Source organism: Phaethon lepturus, unplaced genomic scaffold, assembly GCF_000687285.1.
Source record: "Phaethon lepturus isolate BGI_N335 unplaced genomic scaffold, ASM68728v1 scaffold21526, whole genome shotgun sequence".
NCBI classification, from domain to species: Eukaryota; Metazoa; Chordata; class Aves; order Phaethontiformes; family Phaethontidae; genus Phaethon; species Phaethon lepturus.
Window position 1 is genome coordinate 14,655 of NW_010547167.1, and position 5,563 is coordinate 20,217.

The 5,563-nt window shown below is 42.6% G+C and overlaps 1 protein-coding gene across 1 annotated transcript in view; it reads left to right on the plus strand.

Moving 5' to 3' along the window:
* Window positions 1-5,563, plus strand: part of DENND2A (DENN/MADD domain containing 2A) — a gene marked incomplete at its 5' end in the record, with an annotated part of 25,754 nt that overhangs the window by 12,498 nt on the left and 7,693 nt on the right. The gene's annotated exons all lie outside the window — the stretch shown is intronic.

Consider the following 5,563-nt stretch of genomic DNA (forward strand, 5'->3'; position numbering starts at 1 on the left):
GAGTAATGACACTTAGGAGCACGATCAGGTTTCAGGAGCGTGCAATGCCCCTAAGCTGTCTGTTTTCACAACTTCCAGCCAGCAGGCTGCAGCTCTGGGACTGCGCGCTGGGGCAAAGGATGGGGAGGCCCCTTCTACAGGAAAGCTAAGGGAAAAATTCATCCTGCAGGGATCTAGGGCTCTTTGTGGGCAGAGCTCAGGCAGTCTCATCACAGGAATAGGAAGGCTGGAGGGAGGGAAGCTGTAGCATCCAGGCAGCACTGGCTACTTGCAGTTTTTGGCAGCTACCTTGGGTCAGAGAGGGGAAGATTTGCCTCTTTATAATCGCTGATAAATTATATGTGCAGATATTTAGTATTCTGGATACTTAAGCGACACAGTTCATGCAGAACATTGACTTGCATTGAAAATGAGAGAATTCATCCAAACGCTATATTTCTACATAGCTTATATGATTTATGTGATAATTTATGATGACAGGCTTTGTTTTCAAAGGTTTTTCTCCTCTGTAGGACAAATTTTACATTCTGAAAAAATCTGTTGAGGGGACAGATGACATTGTAATCTCTACATGAGGGCTGGCTGGTAAAAGTAAATGGTAGGGAACTTTTTTTAAGGCATCACTTCAGAATGAACCTTTATTTATCAATCTTTTCCTGTCGTGGCTTTATACGACAGCACACTGCCATGTTTTCTGAGCATGGTGTGTGTTACAGAATATCTCTAATTCAAAGCACTTCCATGGATTTTGGTGGGCTTTTTTTTCCCCCGTATCTTTTGTCAGTATATCCAGGCTCCTTAGGAATGAGTCCAGCTGCCCAGGCTTGTAAAAGAGAATGGGAGAGTGCTACAGAATCATAGTTTCTAGAATTTCTAAATATAACATAAACAGCTTTCTTCTGTTAAAAAAAAAAAATTGTCATGTTTTAAAGATCCAGGGTCTGTTAGGCCACAGGGCTCAGATTCAAATATTTACCGTAGATTTGCCAGCTCTCTACAAGACTTAATATTTTATGTTTCTGTGAAGACCTTGCTCTGAGCAATTTCAGGAGTCTTTTTCTTTCCCTGTAACAAACTATGAAGTTTCTCTGGCTTTCATTTTTGTGGACAAAAAACTTGAAAACTACCCCAAAGGACTGTAAAGGCTTGAAAAACAGAAAATAAAGAAAACAACCCTCCAAATTAAGTAAACTATTGTATTTTAATCCAGTCCAGTGACTTAAGTGCACTGGATTTGTGAGCCTTTCATAAGGTAAACAGTGTCTTCTACTTGTGGGTGGAAATTCCATGTTTTGAAAGCTGATGGTATTGTAGATGCAGGATCTTCTGTCTAAATGATACTTTTCCTGGGACAGGAACACATTGAACTCAATATTAAGTAGCATTTACTTCAGGGATGCAAATACCAATTTCAGAGGAAAGAAAAGAAACACTTTTTGGCAATAGCTTAAGATAAGAAAAAAAAAAATTATAAAAGCAGCTGTTGGAAACTGCTCAGAGGTTAGGAATGCTAGAAATAATCCAGCTGAGATGGATATACGGGAAGAGCGCGGGTGACATGGTGAAAGATGCATAATAAATTACGTTTATCATTCATCTCTGCCGTTCTTCATGTGGGCACTATCAATAACTATCTGTACATGTGTTTAAGTGTGAGTCTGGGTGTGAGTGACAGAGGAAATGGTGTATGCAATTTATTTACATCTTTTAATTGCTATAAAATCAGTCTGTGGGAAAAGAAAGCTGAAAGGTCTCTTGCCAAATACCGTGTGAACTGTGAAATGTTTTCAAGCTGAGCCAAAAAATGCATCTAACAAGTGTACAGCAAGTGAAATACATTATCTTTTCCATCTTTAGAATGAACATTGAGTGTTTTTTAAAGACATGTCAATCCAAAGCTTGGCAATGGAAAAGGAAAGAGTTTGGTTTATTAGGTTTTGGGTGGTTCTTTTTTTCCCTCTGTTGCTATGGAAACTGATGTATACATTGCCTTGCAACCCAGGAAAATGACTTTGTTAAAGCTATGTTGGTCTGTGTAGTCTTCTCTAGCTTTTGTTTGCTCCTGCACTGTAAACTTTAGTCCTGGGGTGGTGGAGGCCGTGGCATGGGTTAGACACTGCAACACGAGAGCTGCTTTTGTTTCCAAGTGATGCTGCCTGGCACGCAGTTCAAGTCACTGAAGACCAACATTTTATAAGGCATCTTTCACATAAAAGTGGCCTGATTTCACAAGGTACCTATTGCTAGGCAGTTTTTACTGGCCTGAGGTGTAGATGTTTTAGATTCAGAGGGCTTTTTAGATCAGGAAAACTTTATACGGGCTTAAAATCAAGGCCCTCGTTTTCCACATCTCCTCAAAAGCCTGTTGTGGATCTGACCAACTCAAGCAATTGCCTCTGTCCCTGCCAGAAACCACAGCTGTGTCAACAACACAAAGTGATCATTGTTATCAAAGGTAGACCTAAAAGAATTAGACACTTTAAATGTGGTCATCCCCAGTAAAAGGTAATCATCAAAAAAAAGCCTTTTCCATGTGCTACAAAAACAGTCTGATCTGGGACTGAATCCCAGCCTCCTAGATTTCTCTTTTTTTGTATTGTGGTTAGGGAGAAGAAGAAATCTAAGTATGAAATTTGGATGTCAGATAATAGCGTTGTTTCTTCAGAGCATCTTAACGCTAGCTTCTTCACCTGCACTAACCTGCCACATCGGTGGGAGGCAGTGATGGTCCCCAGAGCTGGTGGAACCTGGCATCGTCCTGGCTGGATTTGCAGCAACGCTGCGCAAAGTCACGGAGCAAAGTTTGGAAGCTCCTGCGTGCGTTAAATGTTGTAAACCAGATCTGTGATCCATCATAAGTAAATCCAGATGTGACACAGTGTCAGAAATCCGAAGGTGCTTGTAAAATGAATCCTACTGTAGCAGAGCTTATAAAAAAGAAAAGAAAAAAGTAATCAAACCACGTTAAATTGCCAAATGCCAGCGTATTTTCAGCAGTTTGGTTTGTGCAGGGAGCAGAGGGCTTCCTGACATTAAACTCCAAAAGGCTGATTGATTAACAGTGTTTTTCAGAAATCATGAAGGTATCCTAAACCCAAAGAGGGATTCAGCTTGAGGGGCTTTTTAGCATATGTGTTTGCCTTTGGAGTGGAAAGCTGGAAACCTTGTAGTCAGTCTGGAAGCGTGTGAGGAAAGCAACCAATCTGAGTAGCCAGTATCCTTCCTTAGAAGCTGTTGCAAGTTCTCAGGGTGTCTTTTTAGAGCAAGTCAAGCTAGTTTTGGAGCAAGTTTTGCCAGGAAAGAAAGAAGAGTTTCTGTGTAGTTGCAGCTGTTGTGTGCACATTCTGTATTGGCTGCCTCTGTCCCAGGTGACTACCAAGAAGCAGCAGCTGCATAGGGTGCTGTTTAATAGGTTTTTGCATAGGATGCTGTGTGATGGGAAGGCCTGTTGTTCGAGCAAACAAGTGTCACAAATTGCTGCAAAATCATTGTGTGATGACACACTGACACACCAAGGGAGTGCTCAGCCAGAGAGATCTGTGTGTCAGTCTATATCGAAATCAGCCCTTTAGGGAGAGATCTGACACGGTTCTTTGTGTACATTGATGCTTTTTAGCCTCTACACTAGTGATATCTCATTCAGTCTCTTTTGCAAACTCCTGTGGCATCAGATGTGCAGCTCAGCCATGATCCCTACAGGAGGCTGAATGAACCCATGAAAATGTGCTTAGGATCTTGAAAGTATACTTGAAAGACCTGCAGTGTTTTAAGAATTAACTGCTGAAACCAAAAGCCTTAAAAAGTCATGTCTCTGTCCTATTTGAACAACTGGTACTGAATTTCTGTGGCCTGAGAGTAGTGTACGGCACTCTGTAGAACGCACTGCAGTCACACTGGGTAGATCCCTTCTTTCCTGATGGCATCTCCAAGCAAAACACAGAACCCTGTGTCAGTATTACTCCAATGGCAGCAGTCGTCATCATGGCTATGGCGTGTATGTCCTGGGATATCAGGATTTCAGTAGGGACTCTGGCTGTAGCTACCCAAAGTCATCGGCTGCCTGTTTGTGGCCATATTCAACCTCTACACAGAGGGGTACCTGCTGTATTACGACTGTGGTGTAGTTTGGGCAGTTTCCCCCCTTGCTGCTGGCTGAAGAGCCCATGGTTGCACAGATGGCATGAAAGGAATTTATCATACTGGATTCTTTTGCAAGGCTCAGTACCCGTGGTGCGCATTGGCAGTCCCTTAGTGCTTTTTTCAGTGCTGTGTGCAAGAGAAGGATGGAGCTTGGGCTTGAGTCATTCCAAAGGACTGAGTTTCTGCTGGGCTCCTGCCAAGCTGCAGCTCCCTAAGAGTATCTGCAGAGCAAGTCTGACTGAATCACATGCAGAAGAGACACCTCAGTGTTACCTCCTCTGTGTCCACCTCTGAACTGCTCTATCTTCAAAGGAGACTCAGAGACCTCAACCCTGTCAGTATTGTTCCCTGACAATGTCTTCCACAGTGAGAAATGTTTCAGAGCCAAGATCACTAAGATTTATCCTGGAGGTGGACGGGCATTCAGAAATGGAAAGGTGGAAGGAGAAGCTTTCTTTTTTACTTCCCACTGTGTGCTGCATACAATTTTAGACTTTCACAGCTCTGTCTGTGACTTCCACTAACTGGACCTCAGCCATCTTTCCTCCCACTTAATCTCTCACGTACCATGTGTACTCGTTGGGACTTGAGAGCAGGGTTGAGGGAAGAACAAGCCACCATAAATATAGTAGGAGACAGCATGCCGTAATATCTTGCCGTGCCATAAATAACCATGTACTTCAGCTGCTCAGTGTTCCTCTGTGGAGCTACCTGGAATCACAGAGATCCTTTCCCCTCGTTTTCAAGTGCTTTCTAGAAAGTTAGTTCCCACCTTTAGGCAGGAAGGTTGGATGTGCCTTCAAGATCGAGGATTTATGACAAAGGTGAAACTTCAAACACTTTCACCTTCAACCTCTCCTCAAAGAAGAGGAAGTCCAGTAGTGGTGGTCTAAGTGTAATGCCAGCGTGCTGCACACAAATGATGAAAAGAAGGGTTCTTTCAATTTTCATCATGCTGCTGCGGGTGTTATTACTGGGGGTATTATCCATCAGAAACTGAGGAGCAGAAAATACGCTCTGCAGTAATGGAGGGGAAGAGAAGGCCCTGCCTTTGCATCTGCTAACATGGCCTCAAATGTATGGGTGTACAAGTAATACCACCTTGAAGGAGACAGTTTGTCAAGGATCTCATTAACTTGGAGTGCACTTTTAAGACGGCACATTCACTTTTGTTCCAGTTCCTTTCAAGATTAGCTTGTATGAAAGATGTAAACGAAATAATCTACTCTGATACTGTTCCCACATTTTTTTGGGTGTCTTTTATTTTTTTTTTAAATGTTCCTCTTTCTTACTAGTTCTGTGTCTTTTCATATTTTCATTTTGTTTCTCTCAACTTCATTATCTACTTGCACGTGTGGTAGACACAGCAAGACATGGGCTTGCTGATGAGGGCAGGCACAGCAGGAATGGAGGCAGGAAAGGG